Raw genomic sequence first — 22,522 nt, forward strand, 5'->3', positions numbered from 1 at the left:
GAATGGTGGTAGATAATAACAAAGTCATAGATGACAAATGAAAAACTCAAGGCTGTTCCTTTTACAGGGAATCTCAAGAAAAGGAAAAGAATTGAATGCTGATGAGAAACCAAATAAGATGAGAACTTTAAAGTATCTCTTACATTTTGAAACAGATCATGGGTACCCTTGATAGCCATTTACATGGAAGAGTGAGTGCAGAAGTTGGAGTGAGTTGAAAAAACAAGGCAATTTGGGAAGTATGATAGAATGTTACGAGTAGATAACTCTTTCAAGAAGTATCAATTCTAACAAGCAGCAGAGAAACAGGACAATGGCTGGAGGATAATGTGAAATCAAGGGAAGCATGGAAGTAGTTAAGCAGCCCACCCTAATTTCCAATTTGTCCCAATTGGAACCCCATTTTTAGCTGGACACATGGACACTTAAGTACCCTGCCTTCCTTGAAGACAGGTAACACCCAAGGCACATAACTAAGTTCTGTCCAGGGAAATTTTAGCAGATTCTAAGAAATCTCATCATTCAGCTTGTCAATGTCTTTTGTGTCTCTCTCCAGCCTGCCAACTGGACTGTGATATCCACAGTTCCAACTTGGATTATGAAGATAAGGGCCATACCCTCCAGATGGGAACTGTAAAGGTGGAAGAATCTTGGGTCACTGAGGTCTCTGGAAAACAGCCACCACACCAGACCTGGACTACCTTGCTACAGAGTTTTTTCATAACAAATACCCTTCCAACTTATTTAAACAATGGTTATTTTGTTTTGCTTTGGTTTTCTATGTCTGCAGACAATTCTAATCCCAACTAATATAAGAAGGTTTTCTTGGAGTCACTAGAATATGACTCTGTAGAAATGGGAATGATCTCATTAAAGAGACAAGGCAGAGGGAAACCGCCTTACATGGGAAGGACGAGGGTCATGCAAAACCATGTGGTTAGAAAGACAAGAAAAAGGGAAGACGAGAGAGAAGGCAAACCACGTAGAGCCATGTTTTGCTTGTTCTAGAATATCATATAAATGGAAACATACAGTGCCTGCCCTATGGGGTGAGGCTTCTTTCACCCAGCATAACGCTTTTTCAGGTTTCATCCATATTGTTGCATGTGTCAGTAGTTCCTTCCTTTTTATTAATGAGTACGGTTACATTGTATGAAACCCACCAGTTTGTTTATCCACTCTATGGACACCTGGATGCTTTCAGTTTTTGGCTTTCATGAATAAAGATGCTGAAAACAAGTCTTTTACTTGCTGGGTATTTCCATTTGATGATCTCACAGGAACTTAAAAATCAGAATATTCAAAATTGAGCTCATCTAAATGTATATCTTTTCCACAAGTCTTTATTTCAGTAAATGGCACTGCCATTCCCTCTACTGTTCAAGTCACAGTCTTCAGTGTCATCCTTGACCACTGCCTGTCCCTGACTCCTCCCATGTGATCAGACCCAAAGTCCTGCCAGTATTCTCTTCTTCACATTTACTCACTTTGCCCTAGTGCCATAGGGGTATTTTTGTTGCCATGGCAGATGGGGACTGGATATTCAGTGGAGTTTTTTGGAAGGCATAGGATGATAATGTGATAATAATGGTCTATATCGTCATAGGAGTTTGGGTGAAATAGATATATACATTTGTAGAAACACATTGAATGCTACATTTACTTTATGAATGTTTAACAACAACCACCCCCAAAAAAGCTATGTAAGAAATATTGACACTAGTAATTGGTATGCATGCTGATGAGGTGAAGTGTAGGGATATTTCTGCGCATTAGTTTGAAATGCATCAAAAAATAAGATGGATTGATGAACAGATAGAAGATTGGATATGTGATAAAGCAAATATTTTTAAAAATAATTTTAGAATTTAGGTAGTGGATATCTGGTATTCCATGCAAAATTATCTCAACTTTTGTGTATTTTCCCATTAGAATGTTAAAAAAACTTTAACCAAGCTGCATTTCTTTAAAAGCACGATCTAAAACTTTACAATAACATAAACAGAGCACATTCTTCTTCCTTTCCTTCACATCTTCACTTTTATTAAGAATTCATGAATGTTTACTACTAATGGATTTGTGAGCTATGCAATGACAAAGAATTTTAATGCCATTTGAAATCATTATCAAAAGCCCAAAACATTTACTTTGCAGCAAAAGAGTGAAACAGAAATATTTTAACACCATGTTAATTCAGAAAAAAATATATGGGTAAAGTTCTAGCTCATTAGGGAAAATAACAGTTATTCTGAATTATGTAACGTTTTAAGGGATTCTGTTTTGTTATTTTTATACTCTGGCAGCTATGTGGGACCTATTTTATAGTAGATAACTATCACTGGCATCTCAAATGTCATATTATGTTACTCAACGTATTTTTGCATGTTTCCCTAGGAATATTGTTTCTAGCCTTAATTTCCACTATCAAATACAATAGTTTGTACATAAAAACACCCCAAGTCTTTCTTTGCAAAAATTAGCAACTACAAATTTATTAAAAGCTTAGTTAAATTTTACTAAAAATTCACCTTCAAAATATAAGGGTCAAATTGTCCTTTTAATTAAAACTCATAATTTGAATTTTCAAAACCAACTACAAATTAAAATGCTCCAAATAGACTCTCATCATTTTCAATCAATACACAGAGTTTATTAAATGGCAAGCATTCCTGTATACATATCAGGTTAAGTGTCCAAAATCCAAAATCCAAAATCCTTTGGAACCCAAAACTTTTTGTGTGCTGACATAAGGCTCAAAGGAAATGCTCATTGGAGCATTCTGGATTGAGGTTTGAGATGCTCAACTGGGTATATTTAAAAAAAAAAGAACTGTCATTTAGTAGCACAAGTATTTTAATTGCCTATTCATATACACTACCTAAGAAACTATATTTTATTGCTTATTTTCAGTAGATAAGGTTTTATTCTTAACAAATAATCTGGGAAATATTCTTAGATATTAGTTTCTCTTACTATACAAACTACAGTAAAAACATGGGCTTTAACTGCTCAAAAACTTTTTACAATCCTTTTAGATTTCAAAATAAATGTTTATTAATCCTTCAAATAAACATCCCTCAAATAGGCACTATTTCTTGTTAGATTCCCACTGTTAAAGACAGAGTGGGGCTGGATGGTAGGGAGAAAAAGCTAAGTGAGCTCAAGGCTGGTCCCAACTCCTGAGTTTCTAAGTTTTTCTTTAATCTGATCAGGAAAAATACTGAACTAGATGCACCATTAGTAGAAGAGAAGGAAAAATAATCTGGCTTTGCAAGTTCCTAGGTTCTGGTTTACTGTAACTGGCCCAAAATGAAGTAACGATCATCAACAAATGAGTAAACCAACACCAGAACTCTCTGTTATCAATAAAACACTTTTCCCAAATAAGATAATTTCTAGTCACATACTATGTCCATTTAAATTGATGCAATCCTTGCAATGTGTGTTCTTTAAAAGGGCAAATAAAGTAAAAGTGCAGCTCAAATATGATTACTGGGATACAGGTTGTTGTGCAAAAGTAAAATTTTGAGATGTTTTTCAGTCAGGGTCAAACCTAAAGGTGAGATTCAGAGCACTGTGAATTCATCTGGAAAAAAAAATTGAGTGAAAAGTATAAGTTTCAAGCTTTATTGATTTTTCCCTTTATTTTATAAGGTCATTCAGTGAGGATCAAAAGCTCACACAAGATGAATTCATAAAAGAAATGGAGAGGAAAAGTTTTTAAAACTACTTTTTGTATAAATTGGTGCACCTGGCCCAAGGCAATAACGCACCAACTGAAATCAGAGCATCTACAGATGACGTAAAACTTCCTTTTCTTTCCAAATTCAAATGACTCAAGGACTCTTCCCAAAGAACTGCAAGCTTCCAGTTTGCATGCTATGCATTTTCTTAAAAGCCGGATGACCGTGAAATATTTCATTCTGTGTAAACTGTTTACTACCAATTTTTAATTTATTATGTTTTTTAAAAAATTTACAGTAAGCCAAGATGAGACAAAGGAAAAAAACTTTTATTGAACATCTGGTATCCATGAACACTTCATAAATATGTGCTTTACCTCTGCTTAATCTACTTAACCTTATTAAGCAGGCACGCTCCCCATTTAACATTTGAAAAGGAAGTTTAGAGAGATTTAAGATCACCTAGCTATGAGTTAGGAGCATCCTCCAGTCCTGGCTTCTCCAAGGAGTAGCTATTAGTTCATATAGATATGTCATCTCTCTGACACTCTATTTCCTCATAGACAAAATAAATAGACTCAAGTGAACACTGTAATTACTTTAAAAGGTAAACTTGATCTTTCAGAGACTGGTAATAGATGTTCAGGCTTACTTCCTCCCCTCTACCCTACTGTCTTTGCCTTTATCCAATTTCACTGTTCTTTACTAATTCCACAGAATGGTTTAAGAAAAAAGGAGCTGACAAAAAAAAAGAGTACTTAAAAGTGTGTTTTGGTATTGGTAACACATCAGACTTTGAAAGGAAAATAAAAATCTTGAACTGAGAATAAGTTAAAACTACTTTCTAAAATTAGATTATAAGAGTATCCAGAGACTTCTACTTTTGCTATATTTTTTTTCATAATTCCAGTGAACAAATGGGACCAGACTTCATAAAATTCCCTCAAATACCTCATACCTTCACTTTAAAAAATCATTACTGTGTTCTCATAGAGTTTGGTAAAGAAATATCATTAATAGCTATGAGAAACTGTATATCTAAACTTACATGTCATTCTTTACAAATTAGCTTTTAAAAGGAATAAAAGGCCAAGAAGAATAAGCAAGTAGTTTCTTCTGTATCCTACTTATATAATCTACAGAGGTACAAACACACAGTAATTAGTTTGAAAATAAAATGAAATCCTAGTTTGGTAAGTAATTTGCCTTCCTTAAAACTGTCAGTGGCACTAAATTGAAATTTTTTCCATCTAGCTGACCAAATTGTAAGCCTCTTTCATCTAGATCATTATTGAAAAGTGAGAATAACCCATCATGTCTAATATAGTTATCAAAGGAATTTAAATATTAAGTAGACAAGTTAAATAGGAGCAAATAGCTGAAATTTCTTAGTATCTTATTTAAAGTTCTTTCCAGGGAGGAACTCAAGGAAAAAACAAGTATATACTAAATAATTCAATTAAGAAAGAGAAAAAGAGTGCCATATCAGCAACTGAATGGCTACTATGCATGGTGGGAGGGGTCATGCAAGGTAGGAGGTTTTAGGTAGATTGGTTTTCTGTCTTTAGTCCCATAAAAGGCAGGCCTCACTATTCCATTTAACAGGTGAAGAAAGAGATTCAAACACTAAGTAACTTGCCCAAGAGCATACAGCTAATAAATGCTGATTTTGTATTTCCAGCATATATACACTTGAATGAAAAATCCAAGCACTTTTATACTACATCACACTTCTTCCCACCTTCTGTGTGCTTGGATAAGGATTCAAAAATTAAAAGTCACATTCAGCAACCTATTAGAATTAAAATGCTGGCTGAAGGAAAAGAACATAATTAGGATATTGTTAAAGCAAACTAAATATGGCCTGAGAAGGACTCAGTACTTCTATATTTGAGTCCTTATAGATTAACTATAACCTAGCTTAACAGTGAGACAAAACTGAAAACCTAACTTAGTAATATGCACCTGAAACAATAGCTGAGTGTTGGCCAATCTCAGTGGCCTACTTCAACCACTCACAGACTGCTGAATGTTCAACCTGTGTTCAAACAAGGCAAATGCCAAGCTGTAACCAATCTCACTCTTTCTGCACCTCACTTCTGAAAGTGAAAGTAGGTCATTTTACGTTTTTTTGTCTATAAATTTGTTCTGACCACAAGGCACCCCTGGAGTCTCTGTGAATCTGCTGTGATTCTGGGGGACTGCCCGATTTGCAAATCATTCATTGCTCAATTAAGCTCCTTTAAATTTAATTTGGCTGAAGTTTTTATTTTACCAATATAACATATCAACTGCTTGGCCAGAAGTATGAGAACATAAGGAACTTGTACATCTAGCAAGAGGGTAAACTGGATGTTCAGATGAAACCGACTATACATGTTTAAACAGAAAATATCTCAAAATGCTGAGTAAAATATAAAACCATACTTTTGCAAGGTTATAAAATTCATTAGAGATCAGAAATGATAACAAAGAAATAGAAGGGTAAATTAGGGCTAGAGCCAGCATTTGCCAGCAAAATGTCCACTAATACCTGGTGGTCTACAGCGTGGGTTTTAAAAAATGTTTAAAGAATAGAAAATAAATTTCAGATCAAAACACATAAAGTCTCAGAAGATGAAATAAAATAAAACTTTCCCTTAGTGATTCACAGTGTAGATGAGTGCCTGGTTTTGCCTTGGTGAAGCAAGGGGAATGAAAAACCTCTCTCCTCTGAATTCCTAAACACAAGATTGTATTTATGCACTATTGGTGATAGAATTCATGAACAAAGCAAAACAGATTCATTTAGTTATGGCTGTATTCCCAGGCAGATGAAGACAAAAATACTCTCTGAGGCCAAGGAGTTTAAATACGGGCTTCAACAAGTACAATCAAACCACCAAAGATATGAGAGGAAAAGCCATGATTAGTGAGAGTCAACAGAAAAAGACCACTAAAATAATGCAGGCACTATAATAATATTATACAGAATACTTATGCTTAAAGACATAAGAGAAGTTATCAAAAGTATGTTAAGGGAACAAGATACTATTAAAATTGATCTTGCAGATTTCAAAAATGGTTGTTTTTGAGAGAGGTGGGAACACTGAGAATGCCCCTTTCCTGAGGCTTCGGCACACAAGACCTGACTAAAACTGAGGCTGGGAAGAGACAGACTACCAAACCACCCACTCACCCTTCCATGAACTTTTTACCAAGTAATAACAAGCAGTAGTCTACTACTGGGGAAGTGGCAATAACACAGACCCCTGTGGCACAGCTGTACAGAGCTGGCAGAAAGCCAAAGGTAGATCAGGAACACAGAAAACTGTACCACACTCCGGGACTCATATTAAGCTCAATGTAGCAGCAGCAATCCATCCACCACTGGAGAAATCTGAAGTCTGTTTGCACTCAAGGTAACTACAGCAACAGCAAAATTCAAACCCAGCTCAACTGCTGACGATACTGACTACTGACACGCTCCCCAATATTAACGAACTGAAGAAACAAAAAAAGTAACCATTGTGGGTATTAATTTTATTTACCACAGACTATTGCTCTTTAACACACAATACCAATATTCAATAAAAAATTACAAGACACAAAAGTGGAGGGAAAAAAAAAAAACCCACAAGCCTATCATCAACAGATAGCATAGTCAAATGAAATAGACCTCAAGATGGCCCAGACTTGTAAATATCAGATAGAACTTTTAAAATAACTACAATTAATATAAGGATCTAATGAAAACTATCATCAATGTGTCTGTATAGAAAGGGAAATTTTACCAGAGACATAAAAACTATAAAATAATCCAATGAAAAATGTCTGAAATGCAGAACAAAGCCACAGACTGAGGAAAAAGCTATTTACAAAACCTATATCTTATGAAGAACCTATATCCAGAACTCTTAATGCTTTTTAATCCAATAAAAAATTAGCAAAATCTCAAACATATACTTCACCAAAGGAAACAATGATTAAGCACATTAAAAAATGCTCGATATTGGTTCTCAGAGAAATGCAAATAAGTCCACAATCAGAAACTACTAAGTATCCACCAGAATGACTAACATTCAAAAGATAGATAATAACAGGTGCTGACAAGGATGTGAAACAACTAAAACTCTCATATATTGCTGGTGGGAATTTGAAATGGCATAGCTACTTTAGAAAATAATCTGGCACTTTCTTAGAAAGTGAAACACACACTTACATGAGCCAACAATTACACTCCAAGGCACTCATCCAAAAGAAGTGAAAATATATGTTTACACAAAGACCTCCATGTGCATTTTACAGCACCTTCACTCATAAAAGCCTTAAATTAAAAATGACTCAAATTCCATCAACTAGTGAATGAATGTTTTTAATGTGATATAGCCATACAATAGACCACTACTCAGAACCAAAGCAATGAACTACTGACACATCCAACAACCTCAAATGAGATGAATCTCAAAGGATTTAATAAATAAAAGAAGACAAAAGACTATAGCATATGATTCTATTTAAACCAACCATCTCCAACATTTTTGGCATCAGGGACCAGTTTCATGGAAGACAATTTTTTCACAGAATGCAGGGGCAGGGAGATGGTTTCGGGATGAAACTGTCCCACCTCAGATCATCAGGCATTAGATTCTCATAAGGAGTGCATAACCTAGATCCCTTGTATGCACAGTTCACAATAGGGTTCATGCTCCTATGAGAATCTAATGCTGCCGCTGATCTGACAGGAAGGGGAGCTCAGGCAGTAATGCTCACTTGGCTACCGCTCACCTCCTGCTGTGTGACCCAATTCCTAACAGGCCGATACCAGTGCACAGCCTGGGGGCTGGGGACCCCTGATTTAAATGACATGTTGGAAAAGAAAGAGAAAACACATCAGAGGTTGTCCAGTGCTAGAAGTTGGGAGGAAGAAAATGTCTGTTAAATAAAACCTAAAAATTGGGCCGGATGTGGTGATTCACACCTGTAACCCCAGCACTTTGGGAGGCCGAGGTGGGTGGATCACCTGAGGACAGGAGTTTGAGACCAGCCTGGTCAACATGGTGAAACCCTGTCTCTACTAAAAATAAAAAAATTAGCCAGGTATGGTGGCATGAACGTGAAGTCCCAGCTACTCAGGAGGCTGAGGCAGGAGAATTGCGTCAACCCAGGAAGCGAAGGTTGCAGTGAGCCGAGATAGTGCCACTGCACTGCAGCCTGGGCAACAGAGTAAGACTCCGTCTCAAAAAAAAAAAGAAAAAGAAAAAGAAAAAGAAAAAAATTGGATGTTCAAAGCCAACTACAAATAAAAATGACATCTTTCATTTATTTATTCAACAAAACATTATTGAGTGCCTACAGTGTGGCAGGTACTATTCTAGACACTGGATAAAAAAGAATTTTATTTTAGTTGCAAGAGTTCTCTTTTTCAGAAAAGTGATGACAACAAATGCAATAAATTCACTTTATACAAGTTTTCCACATGTAACTGAATGTTCAGAACTCGCAATACTTTTCCTTTCTTACCAGATTGTTATAAAATCTCCTATATTATCTCATGATAGTTTTGTTATACATTTATTAGGATGAACTATATGAAACTGCAATGTTGTCAACAAAATAGTTCTTTCCTATGTTTCAAAAACAAGGATTCAGAAGCAAGAAAGGTGTAAAAGTAATCAGGGGTCATGTCATGCCCTTCTCATTGTAATACGAGATAATCAGTGACAGAGTTTCTAGTCAAAACGTCTGATATTCTGAACTTTTTTCACCTTTCGAGAGCTTTCGCAACATTCAGACTTGTGTTATTCATCTTGTAAATACAGATGCTTGCTATGGAGACTTAGCTGACTTCTGGTTTCACATTCCTAATGCAAGAACTAAAGAACAACACAATTGTTCTCATTTTAGTTAAAGTTTTTAATTTAACCTCCTTCATCATGGGTGGAAAACCCTTGTTTAAAAGGATTATTTCATTCGGGCATTTAAAAATGGAATATCCTTCCAATTCCTTCAGATAATTTTAGAAACGAAATTATAAATTGTGTTTTTTAACATTATTCTAATTTTTTAAAGGCCATTGGGATTTTTATATTCTTCTAGTAGAAGATGTCCAAGATATGTGTCATTTGTATTTTGGCCTGGAGGGACTACTAATTCTATAGCCACTTAAGTTTTCTTCAAGTACACCAGAGGCAGGTGCTACTCAATACACAGGCACACACTAAGAGAATGGAACTGCACACCCATATGTGCCTCTCAAAGGACCTCACTGCAGAGAAAACAAGATACATGGAAATTTAGAACATAAGAGATGGAACATTTTATTCTTCATAACAATTTTTAAATTCCAAAATGTGACAGTTCTAAGGTTAAAAAGCATAGTTTTCTATATTTTTCCAATTTTTTCTCAACCTACACTCGAATTTTTCTGATTTTACTTTCTTGATTTCATCTTTTAAAACTATACCAAATTTCAATGCCTCATATGTTAAAAGCCAAATTATACCAGATTTGAAGTATAAATTCAATAATACTTAATCAAATTTTTAAGTAAAAATTTACTTAAAGCACTGTTATCCTCCAATGACTTCAGCTATTTCCACTATGCAAGAGATGACCTAAATTAAACTTTTGCCACATAACCTTTGCAGAATCAACTTGTGCCAACAAATGAGCACAACCCGAACACAGCATACGTAGGTAACTCTATACCTTAATTCTAATTGTTTAAACCTAAACATTGTCGATAATAGCAACCAACTTAACAATCTTCAGAAAATGAAAAACAGATGAAAGGTCTTAGATCATCATGAATCACACAGCCATGGAATTTAGCTTCAGATCACTCTTAGGATTCTTTTGACTATAATCAGGTTTGGTGCTTTGATTTTTATAATCTAGGCCAGTGACCCTCTACCTTTTCTCCTTCCAGTTTTCCTAAAGGAGGTGGGGTTAGGCTAGGGGATGCCTGATGCCTTTAAAATGCCATTTCTAAACTCCAGAGAGAAATGACGTGGAACTAACTGAATACTGGTGTTCTGAATTGAGCAAAGAAGCAGAAACAAGGATTGGCACGAGAGAACTTCAGGGACAAAAAAAAAAATTCAAGCTCGATATGCGAGCCCTTTAAAAAATTACAAATTTGAAAATAAGAATCTCCCCCTTAAAAAACCTGACAGCATCAGGTTGCTACCAATGCACTAGATCAGACCATTTGGAAAACCACTGCCCTAAAACCACAGAGGAAATGAAAACATTCGAATAAAATCCAGCCATCAACACCCCACTACAGCCTCACAATTAATGAGAACTTACCTCTCTATTCCACTTGTGGGAGAAATGGACAAATTATAAAAAGAGAAGCTGATAAAAATATACTTTTCTTAAATCTCTACTACTCCATGTGGAAAGCATCTAGGCTTTGAAATATTTAAAGAGACATAATGTGTGTACATGTTAAATACAGTGGCTTTCAACCTTGGCAGCACATGAAGTCGCCTGGGGTGACTTTCTCTTTCCCTTTTCTCCCCTCTCCTCCTGAGGAGGTGCAATGGGATGGGGTGGAGTTGCCAGGCAGAGGCATCAGTCCTATGAGACTGGTAGCCAAGGAAGGGAGGTAATGGGAGGGTACAAAGGTGTCAGAAGGAGTCCTGAGTAGTTGGAATATTGGTTATGTTCAGCACAATTAACTAATTAATTAGGCATAAAGTTAATACACTGAGGATCCTGGAAACCAGCTTTCTCACCTTCTGAGAAGAGACGGGCTAAAAGTACACTAAAGTATTTGGTTAGAATGTGAACTATCAGAATGAACTCTTTTTTTTTTTTAATGGGTTAAGGAATGAACTTTTTTCAGGAAATTTATAAAACAAGAGTCAGCAAGAAAAGAAGATACACAATCCTGAAATCTCTCATTATTCCTGAGGAGAGGTGATCCAGGGCCAGGGTATGCTGCTGGAGAAATGATTTTAGGGCAGGAAATGTGTCCCCTATTACTATACTCTCCTTATTTGACAAACAAGGGAAAGTGGCCTTGTTAATTGCCTGTGTTGTTTGGGGAGAAGACAAATACACTACTTGAGCACCAAGTACTCCAGGTTTGGGTGCTGCTGTTTATAAGGGCTGTCTAGGAATATTAGCTGCTCAGCACCTGGTGATTTGGAGTCCTGTGGCTCACTGCAGCACCTTCTGCTGGAGCAAAGGGCCCCTAGACCCACAGGCAGCTGACAATGAGGAGCTCTTCTCGCTAGGAGAAGGGGTAAGCCCCAGTGCTAACTAGCTTATTGTTTAGGCAATTCAGAGAGAACTCTCAGAGTCCTTTTTAGACAATCCTCCTTATAAGAACCACACAGAACTACCTCCATGCCAGCACAGTATAATACTACATGTCAGCACAGTATAATAATAGTAACAGTGTTAGTACTGTTACTTTGCTGCTATAATAATATATTTTTACCTTCTTCTCAAGTGCTTCTGTTTCTCAGATTTTTATTTTACTCTCTGAAATTTTCACCAATAACTACTATTTTCTGGGCTTCTACTTTTATCAGTCACTTGACATAAAATTTTCCCAGAAATTCTGAAAGACAGTCTTTTTTTTAACTTTTGGTTTCAGGGGTACATGTGCAGGTTTGTTATACAGGTAAACTGTGTGTCATCGGCGTTCCGTGTACCAGTAAGTTCACCACCCAGGTAATAAGCATAGAACCCAACTAGGTAGTTTTTGGATCCTCACCCTCCTCCCTCCCTCCACCCTCAGTTAGGCCGCATCCATGTGTACTCGAAGTTTAGCTCCCACTTATAAGTGAGAATACATGGTGTTTGGTTTTCTGCTCCTGTGTTAGTTCACTTAGGATAATGACCTCCAGCTCCATCCATGTTGCTGCAAAGAATATAATCTTGTTCTTTTTTTATGGGTGTGTAGTATTCCATGGTGTATATGTACCACATTTTCTTTATCCAGTCTACCATTGATGGACATTTAGGTTGATTCCATGTCTTTGTTATTGTGAATAGTGCTACAATGAACATACATATGCATCTTTATGGTAGAAAGATTTCTATTCCTTTGGGTACATACCCAATTATGGGATTGCTGGGTTGAATGGTATTGAGCTCTTTGAAAAATCACCAAACTGCTTTCCATAATGGCTGAACTAATTTACATTCCCACCAGCAGTGTATAAGCGTTCCCTTTTTTCAACAACCTTACCAGATCTGTTATTTTTTGACTTTTTAATAGCCCAGAATGAACTCTTTTAAAAAAATTATATAGACACATATAGAATTAGTCATAGATATACGTATTTGTATACATACACACACATTCATACACATGCAGATACATGTCCTAGTTCTATCTGCTGGGAGGGTGCAGAACCAATTACACTCTAGTGCCAATGAACCCACTGAGGCCCAGATCATGACTTCTTGTTGCCATCCTCCACTCCACAAAAAGGATCAGAGCTGGGGCACAGAAAATACAAGAAAAAACCTGGAACATCTGCTTGTGCCAGAAACCAGGAAAATGCCCCAGGAATGATGGAAGCATGTCAAAAGGACACAGAAGCCAACCTGAAAGGGCTCCTACTGGCCAAATTTGGAACAATTTGGGCATCAAATACTGATATTATTTATCCATTATCCAGTATTTATCCACTGAATAAAATGGAAGTCCATAAACCCATTAAACGAATAAACAATTTGATAAACAGGGAATAAAAGAGCGCTCTTTATTATACAATGCTAAGTAACAAACACAGATGGCATAATAAAATTAATCACCATTTGGCAACTACCATAGTGGTAATCTACATTTAAAAATTAGAGAGGCTGGGTGCAGTGGCTCAAACCCGTAATCCCAGCACTTTGGGAAGCCAAGCAGGTGGATCACTGAGATCAGGAGTTCGAGACCAGCCTGGCCAACATGGTGAAACCCCGTCTCTACTAAAAGTTAGCTGGACGTGGTGGTGTGCACCTACAATCCCATCTACTCAGGAGGCTAAGGCAGGAGAATCGCTTAAACTCAGATGGCAGAGGTTGCAGTGAAAAGAGATCACACCAATGCACTCCAGCCTGGGTGACAGAGTGAGACTCTGTCTCAAAAAAAAAGCAGAGAGCTGTTAATGAAAGCTCCGGCTTGTAGGTGAAGACTTGATGAACAGAAATTGGCATAATATGAGAACATCTCTGCACAAGGTGCTAATTAATTACAAAGGGGATAATGGTGGTGTTGTAGTGAAAAAACTCATCATTCACCAACTTGGTTAGGTAATCACAGTTAACACCACTAGTGGAAGGACAGATTGACACAATTTTTCCTAAGGTGACACACTGAGAAGAGTAGAGAATCCTCCTCCAGTTTTGCAAATGATTGAAAATTCACTCCTGTAACAATAAATAGTTGTACAACTGAAGACATATCAACTGGGGACTGGTTGAATTCTTTACGCTATATCCACACATTGTAGTAATATGTAATATGCAGCAAGAAGAAAAAAATATGAGTGATCTTTATATACTCAATTGGAATAAGTTTCTAGATTTATGGTTAAAGTTAACAAAAATTCAAAAAGTTAAAAGCAAATTCAAAAGTGGAAATGTTAAGTACATGCCAGGCAAAGAAAGGAGACTGAAGCTCTATTAACATTATATATACCCCTTTGTACATTTTGAATCATGAATCTTGAAAATACATTAACTAAGCAAGAATTTAAATTAACATGTAAACAAAACAATTTCACTTTCAGAAAAATCTTCCTACCCTAAGGTAACTTGTGTGGCTCCAGACCACTCCTACTACTCTCAATCACAGTGTACCTGCAGGTGGTGCCAGTTCAATCAAGGGAATGTTCAGTCACTCAATGATACTGAGCTCCTACTGAGATACACAAAAACTACTAGTGCACGTTCCTCAGGAACATACAAAAAAGCAAAAACAGCAATCCTTACCTTTACCTGACTATAGCACACCTATTATAATGCAGAGCAGTGATGCATGCAGACAAAAACGCCAATGAGTGACAAGATGGTGCACTACAACACAGAACATTTCAATAGACAGTAATCATTTCCAGCTCCCTGTGATGAAGAAAGACTTCATGGAAAAAAATGGCATTTGAGTTGGCCTTTCAAGAATAATGCATCTCGCCCAGGCAAGAGTAGGGATAGTAGGAGAGCATTCAGGTAGATGGAATGGCGCACGTGAGGAGAAGCTAGCAGCTCATTTTGACAACAGCACCTACTTAAGATAGAGGAATGGAGAAAGATGGGGCTGGAGGGAGGCTAGTGCAGAAGGTAGAAGTGCCTCAATAATCAAGCAAATCCCAGACTGGGTCACTGTCAGTCTCCTAATAGATGTCCAACCACTGTGTGACCTTCTAAGTCATGGAGACATTGTCAAGATTATAAACTGTTATGCCGAGATAAAATTAACCATCTGTGATTTACTGAAGGTCGGAAGTTCCGCTGGTAGAGTATGGAGTTGTCATTTAAATTCTTTCAGCTGGCTGTAAAAACATGAAGTAATTGAGTTGTATTCTCAGATCAAGGAACTTAGGGAATAAAATTTTAGAACTGAACTTATTAGAGCCTCTATGATTAAAGGATGATATTTTTTACTGAGGTCAAGTTGGGACAAAGAAAGAACAATACATGAAGGGTTGATGAATTTTGTCAAAGGCTTTTTCTGCATCTATTGAGATAATCAAGTGGTTTTTGTCTTTGGCTCTGTTTATATGCTGGATTACATTTATTGATTTGCGTATATTGAACCAGCCTTGCATCCCAGGGATGAAGCCCACTTGATCATGGTGGATAAGCTTTTTGATGTGCTGCTGGATTCGGTTTGCCAGTATTTTATTGAGGATTTTTACATCAATGTTCATCAAGGATATTGGTCTAAAAATCTCTTTTTTGGTTGTGTCTCTGCCTGGCTTTGGTATCAGAATGATGCTGCCCTCATAAAATGAGTTAGGGAGGATTCCCTCTTTTTCTATTGATTGGAATAGTTTCAGAAGGAATGGTACCAGTTCCTCCTTGTACCTCTGATAGAATTCGGCTGTGAATCCATCTGGTCCTGGACTCTTTTTGGTTGGTAAACTATTGATTATTGGCACAATTTCAGCTCCTGTTATTGGTGTATTCAGAGATTCAACTTCTTCCAGGTTTAGTCTTGGGAGAGTGTATGTGTCAAGGAATTTATCCATTTCTTCTAGATTTTCTAGTTTATTTGCGTAGAGGTGTTTGTAGTATTCTCTGATGGTAGTTTGTATTTCTGTGGGATCGGTGGCGATATCCCCTTTATCATTTTTTATTGCGTCTATTTGATTCTTCTCTCTTTTTTTCTTTATTAGTCTTGCTAGCGGTCTATCAATTTTGTTGATCCTTTCAAAAAACCAGCTCCTTTCAACAACCCTTCATGCTAAAAACTCTCAATAAATTAGGTGTTGATGGGACGTATTTCAAAACAATAAGAGCTATCTATGACAAACCCACAGCCAATATCATACTGAATGGGCAAAAACTGGAAGCATTCCCTTTGAAAACCGGCACAAGACAGGGATGCCCTCTCTCACCACTCCTATTCAACATAGTGTTGGAAGTTCTGGCCAGGGCAATTAGGCAGGAGAAAGAAATAAAGGGTATTCAATTAGGAAAAGAGGAAGTCAAATTGTCCCTGTTTGCAGACGACATGATTGTATATCTAGAAAACCCCATTGTCTCAGCCCAAAATCTCCTTAAGCTGATAAGCAACTTCAGCAAAGTCTCAGGATACAAAATCAATGTACAAAAATCACAAGCATTCTTATACACCAACAACAGACAAACAGAGAGCCAAATCATGAGTGAACTCCCATTCACAATTGCTTCAAAGAGAATAAAATACCTAGGAATCCAACTTACAAGGGATGTGAAGGACCTCTTCAAGGAGAACTACAAACCACTGCTCAAGGAAATAAAAGAGGATACAAACAAATGGAAGAACATTCCATGCTCATGGGTAGGAAGAATCAATATTGTGAAAATGGCCATACTGCCCAACGTAATTTACAGATTCAATGCCATCCCCACAAAGCTACCAATGACTTTCTTCACAGAATTGGAAAAAACTACTTTAAAGTTCATATGGAACCAAAAAAGAGCCCTCATCGTGAAGGCAATCCTAAGCCAAAAGAACAAAGCTGGAGGCATCACACTACCTGACTTCAAACTATACTACAAGGCTACAGTAACCAAAACAGCATGGTACTGGTACCAAAACAGAGATATAGATCAATGGAACAGAACAGAGCCCTCAGAAATAATGCCGCATATCTACAACTATCTGATCTTTGACAAACCTGAGAAACAAGCAATGGGGAAAGGATTCCCTATTTAATAAATGGTGCTGGGAAAACTGGCTAGCCATACGGAGAAAGCTGAAACTGGATCTCTTCCTTACACCTTATACAAAAATTAATTCAAGATGGATTAAAGACTTAAACATTAGACCTAAAACCATAAAAACCCTAGAAGAAAACCAAGGCATTACCATTCAGGACATAGGCATGGGCAAGGACTTCATGTCTAAAACACCAAAAGCAATGGCAACAAAAGACAAAATTGACAAATGGGATCTAATTAAACTAAAGAGCTTCTGCACAGCAAAAGAAACTACCATCAGAGTGAACAGGCAACCTACAAAATGGGAGAAAATTGTCACAACCTACTCATCTGACAAAGGGCTAATATCCAGAATCTACAATGAATTCAAACAAATTTACAAGAAAAAAACAACCCCATCAAAAAGTGGGCGAAGGACATGAACAGACACTTCTCAAAAGAAGACATTTATGTAGCCAAAAAACACATGAAAAAATGCTCATCATCACTGGCCATCAGAGAAATGCAAATCAAAACCACAATGAGATAGCATCTCACACCAGTTAGAATGGCAATCATTAAAAAGTCAGGAAACAACAGGTGCTGGAGAGGATGTGGAGAAATAGGAACACTTTTACACTGTTGGTGGGACTGTAAACTAGTTCAACCATTGTGGAAGTCAGTGTGGCGATTCCTCAGGGATCTACAACTAGAAATACCACTTGACCCAGCCATCCCATTACTGGGTATATACCCAAAGGACTATAAATCATGCTGCTATAAAGACACATGCACACGTATGTTTATTGCGGCATTATTCACAATAGCAAAGACTTGGAACCAACCCAAATGTCCAATGATGATAGACTGGATTAAGAAAATGTGGCACATATACATCATGGAATACTATGCAGCCATAAAAAATGATGAGTTCATGTCCTTTGTAGGGACATGGATGAAATTGGAAATCATCATTCTCAGTAAACTATCGCAAGAACAAAAAACCAAACGCTGCATATTCTCACTCATAGGTGGGAATTGAACAATGAGATCACATGGACACAGGAAGGGGAATATCACACTCTGGGGACTGTGGTGGGGTGGGGGGAGGGGGGAGGGATAGCATTGGGAGATATACCTAATGCCAGATGACGAGTTAGTGGGTGCAGCGCATCAGCATGGCACATGTATACATATGTAACTAACCTGCACAATGTGCACATGTACCCTATAACTTAAAGTATAATAAAAAAAAAAAAAGAACAATACTTGTAAAAGGATGTGCACTGCCCTGGTTCAAACAAGACGTGTGGATTGAACAGATGGCAAATGAAGACAACACTTCAGCAGTTTTCCATGTTGAACTATTTTGAGTCCAAACTTCACATATTTTGAAGAAATGCTGAACCACATTTTCATTGAAATAAAGCCACTCTTCAGAAGTGGGGTGCACAGTTTGATGCTTATGAAATGGGCTTTAAATTTCTGTGACTGTCTTCGGTGTCCACAGTCTTGGTGTGAATGTGATTTATACAGCATTTGTCCCATCAGCAGGGCTCAGTTTCTAAAAGAACTGAAAACAAACCAGACCCACCAAGATGATGCAATATCTCTGGAATTTTGGAGACAGCTCCATGAATCCCAAAACTATTTCTGGTTACTTGGCCAAAATCAGGGCAGTGTTTGCTTCTGCCCATCTCAGTGAAAAAGCATTCTCTTTTGTGAAATATGGCAGCTACCATCAGCAGCATAAACCATCAAAATCAATTCAACCTAGCTAAATATACTTCATATTTCAGAGTAACTTAACTTTTAAATACTACACTCTTATTTACTTTATAAAAAAATCAATGATTAGCTCTAAGGTAATAACTTTGTACTAATTTGTTTTCTGTATGTCTCTTACGTTGGTGATTAAACCCCTCACCTGCATGGCCAAAATGTTCCAGTGTATATAACATGGTATCAAGGAAACCTCTGCTCAGCCTCCATGTGTACAGATTTCTAGCTGTGAAGCCTTCTACTAACAGCAAACACTGATTCAAAGAAAGGAGGAAAAGAACATTTACTGAACTCCAATTACGTGCTAGGTGCAGTGCTTACCTTCCTCTATTACACGTGTAAGATAAGTTTAAGAGTTCTAAAATAAGTAAAAAGAAGCCACATTCCACTAGACAGTAATAATATTAAACAATCTCCTCCCCCAAAATCATGAAACAGAAATGTTTAACGAGGTAAACAATATTAAAATTTTATCATCCTTAAAAAATTAAAAGAAAATTAATTCCAAGGTAAGGCGACAAGACATTATATAATTGACCGTGTTACGTGGATAATGATGTATAATTTCAAATCAAAACAATAAACATTTATTGAATGCTAATGATGGGTATTTTAAAACTTACCAAGAAGAGAACTATGAGCAGGTAATCTTTCTGGTAACTACTGTAATCACACATGCATGCAAGTGTGTGTATACAGAACCTCTTCAATTTGCTTTATTATAAATTACTATTATATGTTCAGATTTACGAGCAAAAGACTGTGTCTAGAGCCCCAGACACTGTGCCAAGAGACAGCAATGAAGGTCTGTGAATTAACATATTAATTTGGCTACCGCTAAGGACCTCAAAACTCAGGATTCCCAAATTTTTACTTATCCAAGTAATAATAGTAAATTTTCTTTTTGAGGGTCTATTTCAGCTGCATTTGAAAAATAAATCACAAAACTCTAGAGATGATAGATTGGTTATGTTCATCTAGTTTCTTCATGTTATAGATGAGATGACCAATTTAAAAAAAGGTAAAATGACTGAAGTAACACAGCTAATGGGTCTCTTGCTTCTCAGTATCAACGCCTCCAACTCCATTTTTGTCTTCTGAACTATTCAATATGAACTTTAAATATGCTTTCTATCTCAGTTCATTACCGAATTTGGAATGGCCTTCTGGGTGGTTCCACAAATTTTAACACCAACAAGGTCTATTGAGCAATTAACATGACTTTTCAACCATCTTAATCCTGTTATCTCAAGAAAAGGATGCACTTTTACTTAATCATGTCTACCTTTGCCAAGCTTACAACAAGATCTCAAGATTTCTAGAAAAGTTATGATTTCAGTCATCCACTATAAATTTGGGGAAATAACTTATTTTCAAATAGAATCATTATTTTATGTAGCAGGTTAAAAAAGACTAAAGCTTTAAAAACACACTGTATTTACTTGGCAACAGCACTCTAGATGTATGTATGTCACCAAGAGGACTGGAGGTGTCTAAAAAAGCACAAAAGAAACAAAAACATAAAATAAAGAACCGAGAGAATCTCATAAGGAAAATCAGGATAGGGAAATAATAAAACAAAGGTTAGGATTGGAACACTGAATTTCACTACACAGGGCTTGAATGGCCACTATTTTGGGCTGCAAATTTTACTCCCATGTCCCTCAAGCAAAGAGAGAAACAACATCTGAACAGGATTCACATTGTCCATAGCTAAAAAGCAAACCACTCTTTCAGGATGGAAGCACAGATATCTGCAGGCAGTTTCCCTGGTGGTTTTTCACAGAGTCCAGTCTGTGATGTGGTGGGTGATGTCCTCCACAATAGTGGCGTGTGCTGGGTCTTTTCTGCTCACTGTCTCTCAACACAGGCAGATGGCCTCATGCCAAATAAAACCAAGACAGACAACCCATCTCACTGTGCAGAGGAAGTATTTGTGAACAAGGCCAAAATCTCCCTTAGAGAAGAGTCTGGCTTTACTCCAACTTCCAGACAAATGGGCAATTAAGGTCACAAAGCTTAGAGCGTGGTAGCAATCATTTTAGCCTGGAAAGTGCTCAGGGCAGGCATTCCTCATCGTCTACAAAAGTAATTTGTAAGCTGGGAGTGGGGTGAGGAGGGAGCCCAGTAATTTTTTGGTCTTTAAAAAGCATGATTCAACAAACTCTAACAGAAGTGTTACCATTAACATTTGTATGTCTTGTAAATTTTCAAAGACTGACTGCAGTTGGTTTCATCTTCTCCCACCAAGACATCTTTTCATTTTGACTTATTTATTTATTTTTAACAAGGGGAGCTCCAGGTTAACTTGAAAAGCTTATAAAAAGGATATGAGGAGCCTGAGTTTTATTGAAAAGAAATTATAAGCCAAGGAGGAATGAATGAATATGAGTGTGCTGCACGTAATAAATGCAGTAATAAACAAGTCTGACTTAGCAAAATAAGCTATTTCAGTAAAGCCTACTCTAGGCTAGTAACACAAAGTAGCTTGACGTCTGGAATTAGAATCCTGACAGCCCCATTTGAGCCATGAATAAGAATAGTGTAGCCAATGTTCCATGGATGATAGGCACAACCCCTTGAAGACACGGTCATCCTGACTGGACTGCAAGCCCCTCACATAGTCCAAACAGTTGAAGGCTGATACAACCAGCTCACTAAAATAATCATCATCTGGTGGGGATAGGACACCATCACTGTTTTTAACTGTGCTCTCTGGAATCCCTCTTTCTCATGTATTAACATTAAGGTAAGATTCCATAAAGTTCTGGTCACTTGTAGTATCAGAAACTCAGTCCAGTGAAATGTAACACTCCACTCTCACAACCAGTTAATTCAAAGTTAACCTACTCCACATGACCAGCTAGAGTTAACAGCTCAGGAAACTCAGGTTTGCAAGGGAGGCAGTGGAGTAAAGGAAGAAGACAGGGAGAAAGAGACAGAGAGAGGAAATGTACATTAGGAATGGCACTGTTCTTCTCTCCTTTCAAACTTCTTCAGGGCTGCAGATCATCTCTTCAGTAGATAGTGACTAGCATCGTTAATGTAACAGAAAACAAGACAAAATGATAAGGTTATATTACATATAAGTATTGTTTCATGAAATGTTTTTTCATTATTTTTATGTAGCTACATAGTGATTCAAGTAGTGGGTCAATATATTTCTTACGGTTATATTCAAAAAAATATTTGAAAGTGATTTATCTCAATATTGGGTGGTAGGGCAGTACAAGTACAATACGGTAGTGATAGCATGGTCTTGGAAGCCAGACCCCCTGAATCCAAATCCTAGGTAACAAACCTTTCTGTGCCTTAGTTCCTATACATGCAAAAGAACAACAGTAGAACCTATGTAATCCCATGTTGCTAGAAGGATTAGATGAGCCAATATCTGGAAAGCCCATGGAATAGTACCAATAGAGATTAGCTATTCAGAGGAAAAAGGGATCAAAGAAAAAGCAAATATCTCCTTACTTACCTGGATGCAGTCACAATTCTCTTTCCACTGCTTCCCAGTGCTTCTCTAATATTAACTGGCTGCTGACAGCCTCCACAGGTGCAGCTCTCTCGTGGGAGTCGAAGAGTTTTTTTGAAAGACACCCATGAGGGTTCCCATTGCATACTTCACTAACATGAGAAAATCAGTATCTCCCATGTCTCCTTACCCTCTCACACCAGCAGAATATCTGATGGTCTCTAGTTGCTGGGCTTTACTA

At 37.2% G+C, this 22,522-nt stretch overlaps 1 protein-coding gene across 6 annotated transcripts in view; it reads right to left on the bottom strand.

Moving 5' to 3' along the window:
* The window catches only part of BICC1 (BicC family RNA binding protein 1), a 318,362-nt gene that overhangs the window by 159,587 nt on the left and 136,253 nt on the right, over nucleotides 1-22,522 (bottom strand). The window lies entirely within an intron of this gene.

Source organism: Gorilla gorilla, chromosome 8, assembly GCF_029281585.2.
Source record: "Gorilla gorilla gorilla isolate KB3781 chromosome 8, NHGRI_mGorGor1-v2.1_pri, whole genome shotgun sequence".
NCBI lineage: Eukaryota > Metazoa > Chordata > Mammalia > Primates > Hominidae > Gorilla > Gorilla gorilla.